The sequence below is a fragment of the Vulpes vulpes genome, chromosome 12, assembly GCF_048418805.1.
Source record: "Vulpes vulpes isolate BD-2025 chromosome 12, VulVul3, whole genome shotgun sequence".
NCBI lineage: Eukaryota > Metazoa > Chordata > Mammalia > Carnivora > Canidae > Vulpes > Vulpes vulpes.
In genome coordinates this window covers 41,500,098-41,521,592 of record NC_132791.1, presented here as the reverse complement: position 1 = coordinate 41,521,592, position 21,495 = coordinate 41,500,098, and the positions used below count along the sequence as shown (strand labels likewise).

Below are 21,495 nucleotides of genomic sequence, written 5' to 3'. Positions count from 1 at the left end.
CAAGATCCCTTCTTATCTTCTTTGCTTGATCCATCACCAATTTTCCCCTTTGGACCTATGGGTGTATATAATCCTGAGTTATGGCCATTCTCAGCCATACTGATGCCAATTAAGCCTCAAGTGACAATGCTGTGGGGCTGGAATTCTGGACTCTGATCATCTATCTGGGTACCTTCACCATTATTCTGTCAGTACTGCAAAACTTAGAAATCCTATCTCTTCATCTCATTTTAACCCCTCTCTTTTTCTTAGTGAACATGGAATACAGACTCATGTTTCATCAGGGCCCTTGGCTGTTAGTTTTGGCATCTCCTATGCTGCTCTATTTCATCTTGGTCAGGCAATGGCTCAAAAAACACACTTCAAAAACCCTTAATTATTTTTGATAAGGATATCTTATACAGATTCAACCTTTTCTCTTTGAAATTTTGAAATTTGTCCTTGAAGAAAACTAATATTCACACACTTCTCATTAAACAAATATAGATTTCAGGAATACATAAATGCACTTGCTTTATTAAATGTACTATTAATATCTCTCTCACAAACATTCTTGCGAATGTTGTAAATATCCTGTTTGTCCTTTTAGGAGGCATATTTTTCACACTTCTCCACCAGTCCAAGAGGCTGAATTCTATGGATTTCGTCAGGCTACCAGTCTTCCTTTTAGTTTGTTTGGCCAATGAAAGCCTTTCCTGGCAGGAAACCAGTGTGGGAGAGTCTAGAGAGAGGGATATGTGCCCGATTTTTATAATGTAGAAGATAGGCTTATAATAGCTCTGAGGAGGTCATGAAAACCCCTGTCTCCTTTCCCCTCCTAGTCTTTGCTAGTCCTTTCTTGGCTTTCTTAGTCCTACATACCCTTTAGTAAATGGTACCTTCATTAAATTCTCTATTTTCCTTTTGTACATGCCATCTGTTTTTCATAGGACCCTGACTGATATAGTCTCTCAGCACCAAGTTTAACTAAACAGCGTCTACTGCAAGTGTTCAGCTACCTTTTTAGAAATAATTGGTCCCTGAACAGAAAGGGAAGAAGGAACTAGTAGAAATAGTTTACAATCCTTCTGTCAGGATTTAAAACTGCAATTTCTCATTTAAAACAGTCATACCCTATAGATATATAAAGATACATAAAGTAGTCAAGTTTAATAGAACATTTTATATACTTTAATAATGTTTAAGACTTAATTCTATGAAAGAATATTTGAGATAAAATAAAAGGAATGAGTGATAATTTTTTCGTTTCTTATTCAGTTTCTTTTACACTCAGATTTTTTTTTTTTAAATTCAATTCTGGGAAATTCCCTGCTCAAAAATCAAGTCTGTAATTATGATCTTGGGAGCCTAATGGTTTTAGGCTTCCCTTTCTCTGTGCCCCCTTTGAAGCTGCAAATCATCATTTGCACAGGCTTTCTATTTTTCGTATATAACTGATAAATAGCACATGGTATTTCTGAGTAATCAGGCAAGTGGTCATGTTAGATTTTCATAAAAGACATAATAGACACTTGTGCTTTTGCTTGTATAATCTGCAAGAAAGGACTTTCTTTTTTTCCCCCTGAATACTACAGTAATCATCTAGAGAACTTTTTCCTACCATCCAATACAAAGTTTCAACTTCAGAGCTATTCTCATTTTGCTTTATCACAGGACTTATAAGACTAATCAATAACATTTGCTTTATTGTGCTTCTTCAAGACTGGTTTTCCCTTCTTTCTGAGCATACCACTAGCCCATCTGTCCCAGGCTCTTGTGATCAGTTATGGTAATTTGACAGAAATCCAGCTCACTCTCAGGGTAAATGATAGATGTCATTCCTAAAACCAGCCTATGAAACCCTCCAAACATGCAGTCTTCATGCTCATTCCTTACTCTGAATCATATGCAGATTACCAACGAGTGACTACAGAAATCACTGTGAAAGATAGCAGGAAGATCATCAGTATATGTGACTGAATAGAGGAGAGTCTCTCCTGTCTGGCTGGAGTTGCCCTTTATTGTTAACTGAGCAGGGAAAATGTTTATGTTTAGCCAATATACATTGTGGGTCTGTTACAAAGATTAGCCTATCCTAACTGACACAAGCTATAAGACCAAATTAATTCTTTCTCACTGATGGTTTAAAATTATTTTCTTATTTGTGTAGTGAATTTCCTTCGTCCTGTATTTTCCTCTAAATGCTACATGGAAACTTAAAAAAATAAGCTTATTTCATAAACACATATAATAACAATTTAAAGAGCCCAATGAGATCCATACATTCTGCTAGGCTCTTGGGATGAGCAAAAACAGATATATTCCTTGCCTCATAAATCTTGCTGACTAGTGAAGAAGACAGATGTTAATTAAATAATAGCAAAAACAAATTAATATTTATGAGAGAACTATTTTGAAGGAAAAGGAAATATGAGACACCTGGCTTGGTATGAGTGCGGTATAATTTTTTGAGAAAATGAATGAAATCAGTAGAAAGAGTAGAAAACCAAGTAAACAAAGGTATAGATTGTATCCCAAGAAGTAGAAGCCCTATGTCCAAAGATGCTATGGATGAAGGGAACATACCAATGCAAAGACTTGGTAAGAAGTCATTGTACCTGGAGCAGAGCCCACTATGGGATGTGAGGTAAGGCTAGGCAAGTAGATAGGAGTCAAGTATATGCAAGACTCCATTGTCAACATTTTCCTTTTCTGTTCACATTATCCATGGGAACCCAGTTTCCACATATTCAGAAAACTGACTTTGTCAATACCACCTATCAGTGATCAACACTGACTTCCCTTACTATTGAATGTTCTCTCCTAAGAGTTACTTCTTCTTCCATTGGAAACTTTAGTGCCTCATTTCTTCATTCATCTCTACTCTAACATTGTGGCAGATTGTATTGCCACAAACATTGCTACAGCAACAATTCAACTTCACATTCTTCTAGAGCTTTACCGCTTCTATCCTGTCAAAAAGTAAAGTCTCTTTCCTTGAAATAAGGTGAGCAGTTTAGCTACCTCAAGAAGCAGAATATAGCAGAAGCAATGCTACTTTACTTTCAAGGCAGTAGCATTATGATGTGAGAGGCCACACAGAGAGGCCACATTTTATTGTTCCAGTTAAAAGCCCAAGCTAAGGTCTCAGATAGAAGTTATCATCAACCACTAGATATGTGAAGGATCAAGCCTATAGATGAGTGTAGCCTTGAGATTTCAAGTTGCTCTAATTGATGAATGAAACAAAGATATTTCTGCTGAGCACTGTCCAAATTGCACATTTACAAGCAAAATACATGTTGTCGTTGTTTTATTCTTCTAAGTTTTAGAGTAACGTTGCACAGCAATAGGTAATCAGAACAGATATTCTGATCCTTTGTTTTTATTAAGTGATTTTCTTCAGGGTAAAATTTAGTAAAGTGTGTGGGGTGTTTTTGTTTTTTTCCCAAATCAGTTCAAATTACCACTATCAGTTTCTAACTATGTAAAAGAATACAAATTACTACGTGTCATTTTATTCATCCACAAAATATGCCCTGGTGTTAATGTAGTGATTAAATAATACAATTCATGCTGAGCATTATAGCACCAGACATATAATAAATGGGCAATAAATGTGTTATTTTTATTTAACTCTGATACTTTGGGGTTGTCTATCATTATACCAATAATTCTATTAACTTTTGGTTGGGTGTATTCTTCTCAGCATTCTTAACTATTTCCTACTGCTTCAATAATCCCTTTCAAGTGATATTTGACTTTCTTTGGCTTAAGTAGGTTTTTAGGCTACAACTAAAATCAATTGCCCTCTATAATTTTTAAGAGTTGTCTCATATATTGCAGTATTTACTCTTTCTTTCTTCAGCATATCTTTTTAATGCAGAGTCTTAAAAAAAGATTCAGGATGCTAGGTATTTTAAATAAAAAGTATGAAAGTCATCTCACATTTAGATAACTTCTTATAAAAATAAGAAACAAAGAAAACTGAAGGAGAATAAAAAGGTAATTTGAGGAAAATATAATTTTGTATAAAATTTGTTAAGGTGAAGAGAGTATCTTTTTCCAGATGAAGTAAAACTTGGAGAGGTATAAAGGCAAAAATACAGTTACCTCTATTTAGCATGGTTAAAAAAATCATTTTAACTTTTGTTTGTTTTTAAACCCTCAACGATTGTGTTATATACTTCTGGTTTTATCCACTAACCTACTTGAAGTGTGTGTCTGAAAAGAAATATTTACTTTTTCTTAAAAATTAGAAATTATTACTTTTAACATTCATAACTCTTTAAATCAGTGATTTCAGTAGGCACACTCCATGCTAGTGACCATGAGTGAGTGGTCTTGCAAAGTTGATATGTTGGAAGTAATTTTTAATAGGCCAACAAATCCTCCAGAAGAGTAAGGCAATAAAACTCTGTCTTTGAAATTTCCCATACTTCACCTTGTCAAATGTAGTTCAAGGCTAATAAAGGCTAACATTATGGAACAACTGCTATGTGCCAGGCACTATTCTAAGCTATTTAGCTGATTTAATTGCATTAATTTTCAAAGCAACACATTGGTACTATTATCATTTCAATTTTTAGATGGTTCAAAGGTACAGAAAGGTTAATCATCTTGTTTAAGAAGCCTACCTAGATACTTGATCATACCTAAGAAGGTATGTGTTGAGAGCTAGAATTCGAAAGAGGACTGTCTGCCTCCAGAATCTTGCTTATAATCATTGTGCCATGTGATGGACAAGTGGATTCTGGAGCATAAAGTCCAATCTCTTAAGCATGGCAATCGAAATCTTTCATGACATGGCCCATTTTGTTGCCTACCTATTCCTTCCTTCCCTTCTCTCCATACCAATTAGGCTTCAACTAGAAAAGTGATTATTTTGCAAGAACACTTTGCATTTCCATCCCCCTGTCTCTTTTTAAAACCGCTTACATTTGGTGTACATTTCTTCTTCCTTTTAGTTTGTCAAAATCCTAACAATTATTGTCAAGTCAGTTAAATGGTGTCTTTTCCATGGAGATTTACCTGAACCAGCCCTATTTATGAGTCAAAAAGGAATCCTTTCTCTCTCTTTCCTCAAAAAGAGCCTTGTTAGCTCTCATGCAATCATTTAATAGGTTATATCCTAAGCTTCCTGAGAGTAGAAAATGTTGTGTCTTCTTTTTTGTTCCCCCAAAATAACTGGCATAAAACCTTGAATAAAATCAATATTCACAAACTGCTGGTTTAAGCTAAATTAAGTTCATTATTTCATGGCCCTTTACAACATAGCAAAAATTCTAAATAATTATGAAGAATAATATATATATAAACCTGATGAAGAACCTTTTATATTAACATGTTTTGATGTTCTAGGTATCTCGAATCTGTGCTAGATAAAGTAGCTGACTCTGAAATTATTTTGTGTGGTAAAGTATGAGTGACAGAAATATCTCCAATTATCCAATTGTATTATCAAAGATGACTCAAAGGCCAAGTCAAAGTAGTCGGAAAGCTGAATATTATAATATTATTTGATTAATCTAAAATGATCTTGACATTAAGCTGTGATAATCCAATCAGAAAGACAAGATTTTGTGTTTTGTGCCATGAAATTATTCAATTATTTTTCTCCAGTCTTCATAATCAACTATATGCAAACAAATGCATTTTTTAAAAATAGAAACGTCACAATATATCTACTAAAAATATAATAAATGTTCATCTGCCCAATAAAACATTTCCATTTTATGTCCTCTACACTACAGGTTAATTCATCCCTATGGCAAATATGTCACAATACAATGACATTTCCTCACTTGGAATTTGAATTATCTTAACAACATTTAATTTTATGGAAGTACAGAATTTTTCTTAGTGGTCATCAGTCTTGTTAATTCATTTTTAAAAATTTTTTTTGTTGTATGAACAATTTAATCAGACCATCATGTTCAATCTGTTCAGTATGCTCAATTCTCTCTTTCTATATCTATCTCAAACTTGAACTTTTATGGTTAAAGTGTTTATCCATAATTCAATTAACGATTTTTGGTTTATCGGATTTAATACACAGTGGGAAAGAAAGCACCTAATTCAACAGGTACCAAAAATATCTCCTGCTGAATTGACGAGAGCCATCATGGTAACACTTACAGAAACCGATTGCGTTACAATCAAGAGAAACATTCCTAAGGGCAAGATAATATTGTGGCTCAAACCTCTACTAGTGGTGGAGTGTTTGATTATGTGGGCTTTTAGGGAGTTGTATAAACCAGGTGGAACACCAGAGGGTGCTTAAGTTTAAGTGCCACTACAAGAAGGATATTAACCATATGAATTTTCTTTTCAATAGCATTACCCTGCTGTGCATAACCACATATTTCAATCACTTTGAGGTGTTAGCCAATCAGTTCAAGCAAGAATGTCTTCTTAAGGGAACTTAATCAGACTTCACAGGAAATCTTTTTTGGCCATTATTTCACCAAAGAATAGTTCTACAATCTATTTTTCTCTTCTCAGGCATGCCTTGGAGATTGGCCTCTTTAGACAGGCTTCTATATATACTGAAAGCCTGAAATTAATATCTTTGGCTTTATGGTGCACAAAGAGAAGCCCATGAGAACATAACTGCAGAGCTTCCAAAAAAGGGCTAGTGCATATATTCATGTAAGAGAAAACTCCAAGCTGCCCCATACTTGCAAACTTTTCCTAAATGCTGTTTTCCTATTTATACTTCTTCCCACTTTGATACTGATCAAAGCCATCCATTGTGGCTCTTAGCTTGCTTGTCATCACTTTGTTTTTACCTGGATAGTTATCGCTGATTTCAGCTGTTTTCCCAAAGTGCCTATGACATTGTAAGGGGCTTTATTTTTAATTTTTTAAAGATTTTATTTATTTATTCATGAGAGAAACAGAGAGAGGCAGAGACACAAGCAGAGGGAGAAGCAGGCTCCCTGCAGGGAAACTGGATGTAGGACTCGATCTCAGAACCCTGGGATCATGACCTGAGCTGAAGGCAGATGCCCAACCACTGAGCCACCCAGGTGCCCCTCCATGGGGCTTTATAAACCTACTGAGTTGTTTTATATTTTGACTGCAGACCCAATTTCTGGTGGTTAGACATCAAAATGCTTAAAAAATTCTAAATAAGAATGAGGCTTATAATCAATATATATGTTTAATGGTACAACATTTGAATTTCTCTTTCTGGAAAAAGACAACTAACAGTTGTCTGTCTTAATATTTAAGACAACTAACTGTTGACAGAAATATGTCATTTCTACCTGGAAGCTGAAAGATTGACTCAGGTCTGCCTCAGCAAACAAGGTAAAAGGTTGAACTCCTTTGGTTTTGGATTTGTAATACCTATTTTGTGCCTGTGTAAGCATGCATGCATGCACACAGACACACACGTTAACAGTGGGGGTTGTACGTCCATAAATTAACTAGATTTTTCCTTTACATATTGCCAACCAAATGATTTTAATATATTCTTTGGACTCTCTTGGGGGATCAATTTAGTACAAACATTAAAATAAATAGTACTTTGTAAATGTACTCTAAGTGAGATTTCCAGGCATCTATGAAAGTTCTTGATTAACTTATGCGCTGCTCCCACTCAATGTAAACACAGCCTGTGGCTGTGTACATTTCATAGATCATTTGCACTACTCAATAACATCTGAAGAATATTAATCAAGCTAAAATAAGAGATAGGAAACTAAAGAAATTCAATATAATCATGTAGTGGAGTGAACTTTCTGACCTCTCTTGGCTGAACAGAGTTAAATCTATTACTTAGAATTGAGCAACAAATACACAGGAAGGATTTGTCACAGGGTTATCAGATTTCATAACAATCAGTGACAATGATGGGACCTTGTTGTGAACTTGAGAGCTAAGTTTAAAATTAAGATGAAATGCCCTAGATTAAGCATTAGATAAAGCTGCCTGTTATATTATTAATTTTAATTAGATTCTTTACCTCCTTATGCTCTTTGATCTGAGCTAAGTAATTAAGCCCATTTTACTTTCTAATTGGATTAAGTGCATGCCTTGCTAACTCCAAAGATAAGAAAATGCATAGGGTCTAAATATATACTGCTTTGTGGTGGGAATTCTGCATATAGAATGGTGCTCTGGGAGTAAGAATACATTTTGAAATTTGACTATGGCACCAGTGTTGATCTTTCCAGGAGAATATAAAACAGGATTTCTTACATTGATGTAACGTATCCTGCTGTCTTTACTTTGTAAAACAGAGGCTTTTGGAATCCAGAAGGAAGAGATTTTCTACTGTAAAGAATTTGGATGATGCCAGGATATAGAGAGGGATAGACAAAATGTTCCCAACTTAGAGAGCAATGTCCCTGTGTCAAGATAAGACTAGACTCTGATAGACTATGTTGATGAGTCAGATTTATGATTTGATGGTGCAGTTTTTTCTTGAACCAACTGTGAGACTGTTGGAAACATTGAATTTAATGTTGAAAATGAGTTTTGAGGTTGACAGGAAAATAGCTTAATTTAATTGAGCACTTATTATATTCAAGGCATGGTGATAAGCATTTTAATATGTAAATCTTAATACTCCTCCTTTGGATTAAATATTTCACTTACAATCATTTTATAGAAAGTTGTAAAGAAAACTGAGGCATAAAGACAATACGACCTGACTCTGCTGTTGCCATAGATCAGATGTTAGCTTTGAATCAAAGTGTGTGTAACTCCAAAGTTTATGTATGGTTCAATCACTGCTTCTCTATAACAATTCTAGTTTAATCATGACTCTTGGGAACCTCTCTCAGACTCCATTTTCTTACTCATAATGTGGAGACTGAAATGCCTACAAGTGTTAGTGGTACTGTATAGGTTTGAATTATTCATATTTTTAAGTATAATTAGTGTGACATCATCAGGGAACACAATAGGCTACTCAATATATTGCTCCTTTCTCCTGAAACCACAGATACATGGAGGAATTATTTGGGGTTTGAATACCATAATAGCCTTTAAGCAACACATTGATAGCTTCTGAATTGATCTTGCTTCCCTCTTACTGTTCCATAAGTTTATTTCCACCTACCAGCCAGAATTATCCAAATGAAATGTAAGTGAAGTCATGCTGATGCTTTCTCTGGAACCTACAATGGCTTTCCACTTGACACAAAATATAATTCAAAGTTTTCTTCAGAGTTGACAAGGTTTTCCATAACCTGACTGCACAACTTGTGTGACTTCATGTCGTGTCACTTACCTGCTTCCCACACTGATTCAACCAACCAGATAGGCCTCTGGTGTTTCCTCAAATACTGCAAACATTCTCAGTCCAGAGCCCATGTATTTACTATTTCTTCTTCCCCATACGTATGCATATGTTACTCCTCTTAATTCATGTCTCAGCTCAAATATGACCTTCTCTAGGATGGGTTCCCCAACTATCCTATACAAAATAATATGATAGTACAAACACTCCACCAACACTACTCTTTTCACGATTTACCCTTTAGTCTGTTGAATTTTTATTCATAGCATGTATTATATGACTGTTGGTTTATTCACTTTTTTATCGATATTTTTTTATCGCTTTACTTTTACAGAAACAAATTTCATGAGAGGAAGAGAAGGACTGGATTTGCTTTGTTTACCACAATGTCTCCAGAGCAGAAAGAACGTCTGGAACACTATATAATTCAATTAAAAAAATAATGAATAGTGAATGAATGAATGAATGAATGAACAGACATAAACTAATGCCCATTACATTAAAAGTACTATTTTAGGCATTTTGAAATAAGTCTTGTTTTATACACATCTTTTACAAAGACCTTTTTTAACCTTCTTCTAATATGTCACAAAATCTATAAACACTTGAGCCATCACACTAATATATTACGAAAAAGGAAATATCCTGGTTTATCCAACTTCAAAATTTTGAAGAGCGTTTTACTTTAACAAATACAAATTATAACAAATAATATTATTAATTAAATGAAGAAATCACTAAATATATTTAAAGTTAATAGCTACATGTATTTAAATTCTATTGGTATTTATTTTCATTGCTAATCAGGAGTGTATAGCCTACCAAGATGTACCTGAGATATTTTAGCACTTCTACAGTGTTATAGTCTGCTGTGGTAAGTTACCTGGATATGAGAAATGAGGCTTATTTATTAATTTTTTGAGGTTTATTTATAGTACAACTATAAATAGCAGAACAACAGCCTTTCTAAATACAAGAAATTGTGCCATGGCTTACTACAATAGTTTCATATTAATCTTCAATGAGACAATGGTGTAAAGCACTTGGTAAAATTTCAAGTGGCTTAATATGTAAGCTACAACTTGATTATAGAGGTAATTCAAAGTATATATGATTTTTCTTTCTTAAGATTTATTTATTTTAGAGAAGAAAGAGAGTGTGAGTGAGTTGGGGGGAGAGAGGGAGATGGAGAAGGAGAACTCTCAAGCAGACTCGCTGCTGAGCTCAGAGCCTGACACAGGGCTCAGTCCCAGGACTCTGAGATCATGACCTAAGCCAAGATCAAGAGTCAGATGGACACTCAACAGACTGAGCCACCCTGAGGTATACATGATTTTTTAAATGAAGTTATGAATTATTGAATTTTTCATTTAAAATATTGTTATTACTTTGCCACATGGCTTTACAAACACATGTTATGAATGAAAACAACATTTTTCATCTGATATATGATAAAGATTTTCCATAGATGATTATAAAAATAACAAACATACCATGCTGGAAAAACTGGATGAGAATTAGCTATATTTTTTAAATAATAGATTTACTTAATGAATAGGAAAACTGGAGGCTTGCTAGATCATAACATGAAGAAAAAAATAATTTGTGCATGACAGAACACCTGTCTGTATGTTTACTTTATAATTATGTTCTTTTATGCAAAATGTTAATAATATTTCTTTTGAGCTAGACAGAATTCAGAATTAATTAAAATGGCAGCCCCAGGAAAAGACATTTAACACACTTTAACATTTAACACATTATTATAGATTTTAGTCTATCCCATCTTACCTAAAATAGGACATGCACATGTCTATCACACATGAGTATGAGAGGATCAAGTCAGGATGTTTATGCTTTGAGACCAATAATGATACAGCACCTTGAGTTTGGTTAGCAGTTTGGATTTCTCTGTCTACTCAGCATTCTGCCTTTCTATTGCTAATGTTAATTACCTCGATTGGTTGAAATATGTGCTTTTTTTATTCTATGAAAATTCCATCTTTTGTTGATAGATGTCCTTGTGTCCTTAGAGTTCCCAAATTTATTTGCTGATTAAACACTTCTTCACAATTTTTATTGCCAAGTATAAGAAATGTTTCTTACCTCCAGAAATTTTAGATACTTGATTTTAATTTAAATAGAATTCAAATAAGTAAATAAAATTAAATAAAATTAAGAAATTTATTATTATCTGAGATTTAATACTATTATTTCTTAATGTCCTAGCCTTCATAAAGAAGACCAAAATATCTAATGAAATGTTGGAGAATATCTAACAAAAAGTTTCAGATTGTTAAGGATCTCAACAGGGATAGTGAATATTACTGCATGAGATTTCTCCCTCTAGATTTAAGTCTGTACCTCAACATAATACCATTTATGACCCACAACTAATATTATATTCAATAGTAAAAGGTTGAAAATTGTCCTGTTAAGATCAGGAACACTACAAGGGTACCCACTATCACCACTTCTTTTCAACATAGTACTAGAAGTCCTAGACAGAGTGATTAGTCAAGAAAAAGGGCAAAAGGCATCCGAATTGGAAAAGAGGAATAAAATTCTCTGTTTGCTGATGATATAACCTTGCATATGGAAAATCCCAGAGTCCACCAAAAAGTCTGCTGGAACTAATGGGCAAATTTAGTTTTAACACTATTCCATCATACGTATATATGATATATATTGAATATATATATTCTCTAAAAAGAAGGAATCCCGGTCATTTGTGATATTATGGATGGACCTTGATGGTATGCTAAGTGAAAGAGCCAAATAAAGACAAATACTGTATAATCTCACTTACTTTAATCACTTTTTTAATTTTTTTTTTTAATTTTTCATTTATTTATGATAGTCACAGAGAGAGAGAGAGAGGCAGAGACACAGGCGGAGGGAGAAGCAGGCTCCATGCACCGGGAGCCTGATGTGGGACTCGATCCCGGGTCTCCAGGATCGCGCCCTGGGCCAAAGGCAGGCGCCAAACCGCTGCGCCACCCAGGGATCCCTTTAATCACTTTTTTAGATGAAATCTAAAAAGTATCAAACTCAGAAACAGAGAATAGAACGGTGGTTGCCAGGGCTTTAAAAAGTGGAAGATATGTTGGTCAAAAGTAACAAATTTTCAGTTTTAAGAGAAATGATTTCCAGAGATCTAATGTATAGCATGGTGACTATATTATGTTGCATACTTGAAAGTTGCTATGACAGCAGAACTTTACTGCTCTCACCATAGCAACAGCAAAGGGCAATTATGTGAGGTAAAGGCTATGTTAACCTTATTGTGATAAATATTTTACAATATATATATGTATCAAATCATCACATTGTACACCTTAAATTTACACAATATTATATGTCATCTATCATAATAAAGCTGGGGAAAAAAGGATAAAAGTTGAAGACTATCACACCATTCTATTTTAAGTCAGCAATGTAGCAGAGCAAGCATTTGCCAAATCCATGTTAGCTAAATTGGTACCCATTTAAAATAAAAGAGGGAACTCTGCACATTTACTTTCTTTCTTTTTTTTTTTTTAAGGATTTTATTTTATTTACTCATGAGAGATACAGAGAGAGAGAGAGGCAGAGACACAGGCAGAGGGAGAAGCAGGCTCCCTGTAGGGAGCCCGACGTGAGACTCGATCCCGAGTCTTCAGGATCACACCCCTGGCTGAAGGCGGCGCTAAACCGCTGCACCACCGGGGCTGCCCTGCACATTTACTTTCAATTTTGTATTACCACTGAGTATATGAACAATAATTATTTTGAGTAAATTGAAATTTTAATGAATTAAATGTTTTAATGAATTAAATGTTTCCTTTAGGATAATTGTTTTAATACATTTTATGGAGATGTGTAAATCTTTTAATACCATTATTTATATTGTATTCAGTGTTTGATTGTCCTTTGGACAGTGAGCAAGATCTTTAAAATAGGCACGTTATGAAAGAGAAGTGGCAGCTCCTGCTTAGGAAATGTTAGGAAGACTCTGAACAAATATATTTCCTAATCAAAAGAAAACTGTCTGAGTAAAAGGAAAATGCCCTTCTTTAATAGTCAGAAGTTACATACTTTTATTAGGAAAAAGATCCACATTCAAAAATATCCAACTCCATTATTCTTTCTTCTCACACTAAGAGAAAGGGAAGATATGTAATGGAGCTCACACTCCTAGAAAGGGGATTTTCCCTAGACTGAGATGAAAATTCATCATAAAATGAAATATACAGAGTTTGTATGTAGGTGACAAAATAAGAATATTGGCAGCAAGATTTTATTTAGCAATTTAAGTCTTTTTAGCTAACTATATAAGATATGAGCATAAACAAATGTGATTGGTTAAAAAAAAATGGGTAGCAAAAAGTAATAAAATGCATCCAAACCAATAAGGAAGAAATAAATAACACTTTCACTATTTGCAGATGTCTTGATATTCTATATAGTAGAACACCTTAAATACCACCAAAAAAACTGCCAAAACTGCTAAACAATTCAATAAAATTGTAGGATACAGAATCAGTATCTGTTATATTTCTATACATCAGTAATGAAGCAGCAGAAACAGAAATTAAGGAATCAATCTGATGTATAATTGCACCAAAAACAATGAGATACCTAGGAATAAACCTAACCAAAGAGGTGAAATACTTGTACTCTGAAAACTATAAAACACTGGTGAAAGAAATTGACAACACAAAGAAATGGAAAGATATTCATTGTTCATGGATTAAAAAAACAAATATTGTTTGTTTTTTTTAAACAAATATTGTTAAAATGCTTGTACTACCTAAAGCAATCTACGCATTTAATGCAGTCTGTATCAAAATGCCATCAATATTTTTAGCTGAGCTAGAACAAACAATCCTAAAATTTGTTTGGACCACAAAAGACAAAAAAGCATAAAAACCCCACGTGTGCACACACACAAACAAACAAAACGGGAGGTAAGGATCTAAGTGGACCACTGTCCTGTTTCAAAGAATCCAGTGGCTATTGTTCCCTTTCATAGGGTCACTAAAAATTGCACACAGAATATAATCTTTTTTCCACTGCTCTGAAATATTTTAGCTTCAACTGTCAGAGGGAGTTAAAAATGTTAGTGTATAATATAATAGAAAGAACTTGTGATCTGAAGTTAGTCATAGGGGTTCTGATGCCAGTTCTACCCCTTGCAAAGTATGTTATATTGAGCAACTAACATGAGCCTCACATTCAGGAATCCTACACTGCAGTAGAAAGGATGATATGTTAAAAACACATAATTACCTGATACCTAGTCAATAGTCCATATCTATCCTCTTTTCTCTTTTTCCTCATAATAAATCCAAACTGCCAAATTCTTAATTAGTACAGTCACGCTTTTTCAAATTTGTTTCTCACTAATTCATATGTCCCACTTTTACACATAACCTATCCTTTAATCAAACTTAACTCCTTAAATATGCTTCTAGTAATCTTTCCTGCCTTTTATTCATGTAGTGTGTTCTAATAAAATATGCTCCCCTAAAACTCAGTTTAATCTATCACAATTTTACCCATCATTCACTGTTCAGACAGGAAGTATCATTGAAGGAAGCCCCTACCTCCAGATGCATGTGAGTACTTCCTTTATGTTATAATATAACCAGATTTCTACTTCCTTGGACACTTTTTCACAACATAGAGGACATTTACAGCATTTTTTTTTGTTTGTTTGTTTTGTTTTGTTTTGTTTTGTTTTGTTTTAGTTTGAGGGTAGGAACAGTGGCTAGTTTATCTTGAAATCCCCTACTTAGTATTCAAAAAAGGTGTTTGGGGTAACTGTCTGTGAAATAAGAACTACCAAATTGTTCTGCAGTCCATCTAAAATTTGTAATACAAACAGACTCTCAAGAAGCTCCACAGTGTGAAGAATCTTAGTCTTCTCTTTTCTACTTAAACAAGAAAATAAGTTGTTCTGTGCTATTATTCTGTTTGTTTCAAAAAGTTGTTTGCTTCTTCAATTTAATATTACAACAAAAAGCCCATCTCCACATTATTACATATTCTTTGTATATATAATTTTTAATGCCTCTAAGAGAGGCTGTAACCATCCTCCAAATTTGGGGTATTTAGAATTGTTTCTTATTAAGTTAATTTTTTGTTATCTTTTGCTTCCTCTCCTTTTACTGAGTTTGCTTTTTACATTGATCCTAACTGTATGAATTGAATCAATTTCATTTAATTCATTAGAGTATTGCCTTTTCCATATTTTGTTCTGTGTCCTAAAGGCTTATACCAGATGTTTCCTAACTTAGGAATTCTGCTCTTCAGCAACTGAATCCTGAGGCAGAACATTATTCATAATGAGTCCATGCATGCAGCTCAGATCACGTAGTGTGAGTCCCAGCTTCACCATATCTTGGCTTTATCACTTTGGCTGCTGTACTTCTCAGTGCTTCTGCCTTCTTGGCCTATAAAGCAAGGGTGATAATAGTAGCTTCCTTAAGGTGGGAGATCAATTAGCAAATGTATATAAATCACAAATCTGTGAAATGAATATATAATATATGTAATAATATATCAGGAGCCCCCAGTGGCCTGCTATAGAATTAATATTCTTGACTGTGTCTTGGTCAATATTTTTGATTAATGCTTGGCTGAAGACATTAATATGCTAATGACATCTGGAAATAATATGAACAAAGGTGTTCAGGCTCCATGAGCAGTATGGGGGAGTTAGATAATCTGAAAAGATTTATGAACCTTGAAAAGTCAGGTTATGAGCATGCTTATAGCCTTGAAATCTAGGATTTAAAGGTTTAATGGATTTTCATCTTTATAATGATTAAATGAATAATAAAAAAAACCCTCTTTTTAAAAAATAAATTATTTATTCATTAGAGACTCAGAGAGAGAGAGGCAGAGACATAGGCAGAGGGAGAAGCAGGCTTCCTGCAAGGAGCCCAATGTGGGACACAATCCCAGATCCTGGGACCACACCCTGAGCCAAAGGCAGATGCTCAACCACCGAGCCACCCAAGCATCCCAAACAGTGTCTTAATATATCAATTATACTTCAATAAAAAAGGAAACCATGTTTTTTTAAAAATGATATGTAACTGACATGCAATATTACATTAGTTTCAGGTGTACAACATAGTGATTCAACATTTGTATATGTTATTAAATGATCATCATAATAAGTCTGGTTACCATCTGTCTCCATATATACTATTAATTGACTGTATTTCCTATGCTGTACATTATATACCCATAACTTATTTATTTTATACCTGGAAGATTTTACTTCTTGATATCCTTCACCCATTTTGCCCCCCTCACTCTCCTCCCCTCTAGTGAGCACCATTCTTTGCATCTATGAATTTGTATTTTGTTTTTTTGTTTGTTTTAGATTCCAAGTAAAAATGAAATCCTTTGATATTTGTCTTTCTGTCTGACCCATTTCACTTAGCAAAATACACTCAAGATCCATTCATGTTGTTGCAAATGGCAAGATTTCATCCTTTTTTAGCGTTTGAGTTGTATTCCCTTGTGTATATAGCACATCTTCTTTATCCACTCATCTATGGTTGAGCACCTAGATTGTTTCTATAATTTGGCTATTGTAAACAATGCTGTAATAAACATAGGGGAGCATATATCTTTCTTAGTTAATGTTTGTTGTTTGTTTTTTTCCAGATAGATACCCAGTAGTAAAACTACACAGTAATTTTATTTTTATTTTTTTGAGAAATCTTTATGCTGTTTTCTATAGTGGCTACACCAATTTACAAGCCCACTAATAGTGCACAAGAGTTCCTTTTTCTCCATGTCCTTGTCAACATTTGTTTTTTTCTTGTCTTTTTGATAACAGCCATCCTAACAGATATAGTTGTTGTATTATTGTTGTCTTGATTTGCATTTCCCTGATGATTAGTAATGTTGAGCATCTTTTCATATAATATTGGCCATGAGTATATCTTCTAGGAAAAATGTCTATTCAACTCCTCTGCCTATTTTTTAATTGAATTATTTTAGGATTTTTGTTGTTGTTGTTCTTGTCATTGAGTTGTATGAGTTCTTTCTACATATTTTGGATATATTATTTGTAAATATCTTCTCCCATTCAATAGATCGCCTTTTGGGATGCCTGGGTGCTCAGCTGAGCATCTGCCTTCAGTTCAGGGCATGATCCTGGAGTTCCGGGATTGAGTCCCACATCGGGCTCCCTGTAAGGAGCCTGCTTCTCCCTCTGCTTAGGTCTCCACCTTTCTCTCTGTGTCTCTCATGAAAAAATAAAATCTTAAAAAAAAATAGATTGCCTTTTAGTTTTGTTGATGGCATTCTCCAATGTACAGAAGATTTGAGTTTGCTGTAGTCCTAATAGTTCATTTTTGCTTTTGTTGTTCTTATCTTTGAAGTCAGATACAGAAAGACATTGTTAAGAACTATGTCAAGGAGTTTACTGCCTATTTGGAGTTTTATGATTTCAGATTTTACATTCAATTCTTTAATTCATTTTGAGTTAATTTTTGTAAAGGGTATAAGATAAAAGTTCCATTCTTTTGCATGTGGCTGTTTGGTTTTCTCAACAGCTTTTATTGAAGAGACTGTCCTTTCCTAATTATATATTTTTGGCTAATTCATCGTAAATTAATTGACTATATATCTGTGGGTTTATTTCTTGGCTCTCTATTCTGATCCTTTGATATATGTGTCTGATTTTACATCAATACTATACTGTTTTGATTGCTATGTAGTATATTTTGAAATTAGGGAGCATAATATCTCCGGCTTTGCTCTTCTTTCTCAAAATTGTGTTGGCCATTCAGGATCTTTTTGATTCCATATAAATTTTTAAATCATTTTTTCTTATTCTGTAAAAAATTACCATTAAAATTGAATCTGTAGATTGAATCCGTAGACTTCTTTGGGTAGTATGGACACATTAACAATGTTATTTCTTCCAATCCATGAGGATATCTTCCCTTTTATTTGTATCTTCTTCAGTTTCATTCATCAATGTTTCAGTGTTCAGTGAACAGGTCTTTCAGCTCCTTGGTTAAATTTATTCTTATATACTTTATTATTTTTGATATGATTGTAAATGGCATATTTCCCTTGATTTCTCTTTCTGATAGTTATTAGCATACAAAAATGCAAAATATTTTCTATATAATATTTTATCCTACAACTTTAATTAATTTATTTATTAATTCTAAAAGTTTTTTGATGAAGGCTTTAGGTAGGGTTTTCTCTGTATAATCACGTCATCTGCAAATCGTCATAGTTTTATTTCTTTATACAATTTGGATGTCTTTTATTTAAGTTTTTCTTATCTAGTTGCTCTGGCTAGTAATTCTAATACTATATTGAATAATAGTGAAGAAAGTAGGCATTCTTGTCCTGATCTTAGAAGAAAAGCTTTCAACTATTTATCATTGAGTTGCTGTAGGTTTATCATTTATGACTTTTATGATGTTGAGGTATATTCTCTGTCAAGCATTTTTATCCTAATTGGGTGTTGAGTTTTGTCAAATGCTTTTTCTGCAAATGTTGAGATGACTATAAGATTTTTATCTTGCACTTTTTAATGTGGTATGTCATACTGATTGCAAATGTTGAACCATCCTTGCATCTCTGGAATAAATCCTAGTTGATTATGGTGTATAAACCTTTTAATGTATTTTTTAAAATAAGTTTGCTAACATTTTGTGAGGATTTTTGTGTCTATGTTCCTCAGGAATATTGGCTTGTAATTCCTTTTACTGTGGTAGCTGTCTGGTTTTGGTATGAGGGTAATCTAGCCTTGTAACATGAGTTTGGAAGCATCTCTTCTTCAATTTTTTTGAGGAATTGATGGTAAGTATTAAATCTTTGAACATTTGGTAGAATTTGCCAGTGAAGCCATCTGTCCTGACCTCTTTTTGGGAGTTTTTATTACTAATTCAATATCTTTACTAGTAATCATACTAGTCAGATATTCTATCTCTTCATTATTCAGTCTTGGAAGTGTATAAATTTCTTAATGTATCAATTTCTTCTAGGTTGTCTAATTTGCTGCCATATTTGTTCTTCAAAGTTGTCTCATAATCCTTAGTATTTCTGTTGTATCAGTTGTACCTTTTCCTCTTTCATCTCTGATTTTATTTGAATCCTCTCTCTTTTCTTTCCCTAGTGAGTCTAACTAAAGGTTTGCCAATTTTGTTTACTTTTTTAAAAAAAAAAAAAACATATCTTAGTTTCATTGATTTTTCTATTGTCTTTTTAGTCTCTATTTTACTTATTTCTGCTCTGATCTCTATTATCTCTTTCCCTTACTAACTTTGGATTTCATTTGGTTTTTGTTGTTGTTGTTTGTTTGTTTTTAAAGATTATATTTATTTATTCATGAGAGACACAGAAAGAGAGACAGATACATAGGCAGAGGTAGAAGCAGGCACCTCGTAGGCAGCCCAATACGGGACTTGATCCCAGACCGAGATTACTCCCTGAAATGAAGGCAGACACTCAACTGCTGAGCGACCCAGGTGTCCCTTCATTTGTTTTCTTTTCCTAGTTTCTTTAAGTATAAAGGTAAATAGTTTATTTGGGATTTCTTTTGTTTCTGGAAATAGGCTTGTATCATTATGAGCTTTCTTCTTGGAACTGCTTTTACTGTATCCCATAGATTTCAAGATGTTTTATTTCCAGCATATGGATCCATTCTTTTGCTTCACCCAGCCTGCTTGTTGAAGGCTTTAACATATTTTTCAGTTCTGTCATCGTACTCTTCAGCTCTGTAAATCCTTTTTGGTACTTTCTTATGTTCTCTATCACTGTTGAAGTTCTCATGGCATTTACCCATTCTTCTCCAGAGTTCAATAAGTATCTTTATGTGGATTACTTCCCATTCTAGTAATCTCTATTAATTAAGGTCTCTTTCTGAGATTTGTCTTATTGTTTCATTTGAACATTTTTCTCTGTTTTCTCATTTTGCTCAACTCTCTTGTTTTTATGTATTAGGCAAAATAGCTGCCTCTCAGTCTTGAAAGAGTGGCTTGTGCAGAGGGTGAAGTTTCTCATTTGACGTTGCCATAGTGTTTGGTTATCTCTTAAATCTTAATGATTGTCTAAATCATCTAACTTATTATTGGTAAGTTCTCATTGAAGTTATATTAAGATTTTTGACTATTCCAAGGGAGGATTCTCATTTGGCACCTATTTTCAGGCTGATTAGAAGTCAGACCCTTGAGCAGCTTTTAAAGTATGCAAATATATACATTCCTGTCAGGCTGCAATCAAAAATCCCTGCTGGCCTCCTGACCAGAAGATCTGGAGATGTCTCTTGGGTGACAGTTGCAAAAATCTGGGCTCCAGACAAATGTATAAGCTCCTTCCCAGGAGGTCTCATCAAGTTGCAGCAAGGCCAAGGTGTCTCTGCCTGATTATCTTCCCTGGTAGTGCCTTGTATGGGGAAACTGAAAACTGTGCCTCCCTCAGGCGGAAGCTCCAAGCTAAGTAAGTTGGCCACTTTCACAGGAAGACTGGAGTTAGGCTTTAGTCTGTCTTTGTAGTGTCCTGAAAATGAGGCCTGCCAAGAGCTGTCTTTCTAACTGTTACATTTCTGTGAAGCTCTGGAATGCCAGCCCTCTTGACCACCAGTACCAAGCAATCAAAGGGCATTGCCCTATAAGAATTGTGTACTCTCACTGGCCTTAGTTAGGCAGCAAAGAGTTTAAGGGGCAGAGCATGTTCATGGGCAGGAGGGCAGTGGGAGACTGTCTTGACAGCACACTTGTGACCTTCAGAAATGCCGTGAGAGATTGAGTGCCTTGTCAATGCACTCATGCTGGTTTTAGGCGGGGAGCAGGAGAATGCCTTGAGCACTTGTGCACACCAACCCCATCTAGAGGCAAAGGAGTATTGCAATGGCCTTTACTCTCCAGCTGCAACAAAGCAGTGGGACAGTGTGGCAACTGCTCACCTCCCGCCCCTGCCATCTGTCTTAGTAAGGCTCAGGAAGGTGCCACCACTGAGATGACCTACCTACACCAGCAGAGTAAGTAGAGGACAAAAATAGTACCTGCCAGCATTTCTGTCTTTGAAGAGTTTCAACCATTTCCTCACTCTCCAGTAGATGCTTTTAGATTTGCAAAATGAATCTCCTTCACAGTCTAGGCACTTTTCACGCTGCTATTTTTTTTTCTGTTGGGGTTCAGAGTGAGTAAAATTACACATGAGGCCTTTAAACGGGGAATCTCCTTTTCTATAGCACTTTGATGTCAGCCCTGCTGGTTTGCCAAGCCAGATATTTG

At 34.5% G+C, this 21,495-nt stretch overlaps 1 long non-coding RNA gene across 1 annotated transcript in view; it reads left to right on the top strand.

The window, feature by feature from the left end:
- The window catches only part of LOC140594895 (uncharacterized), a 46,325-nt gene that overhangs the window by 1,632 nt on the left and 23,198 nt on the right, over nucleotides 1-21,495 (top strand). The gene's annotated exons all lie outside the window — the stretch shown is intronic.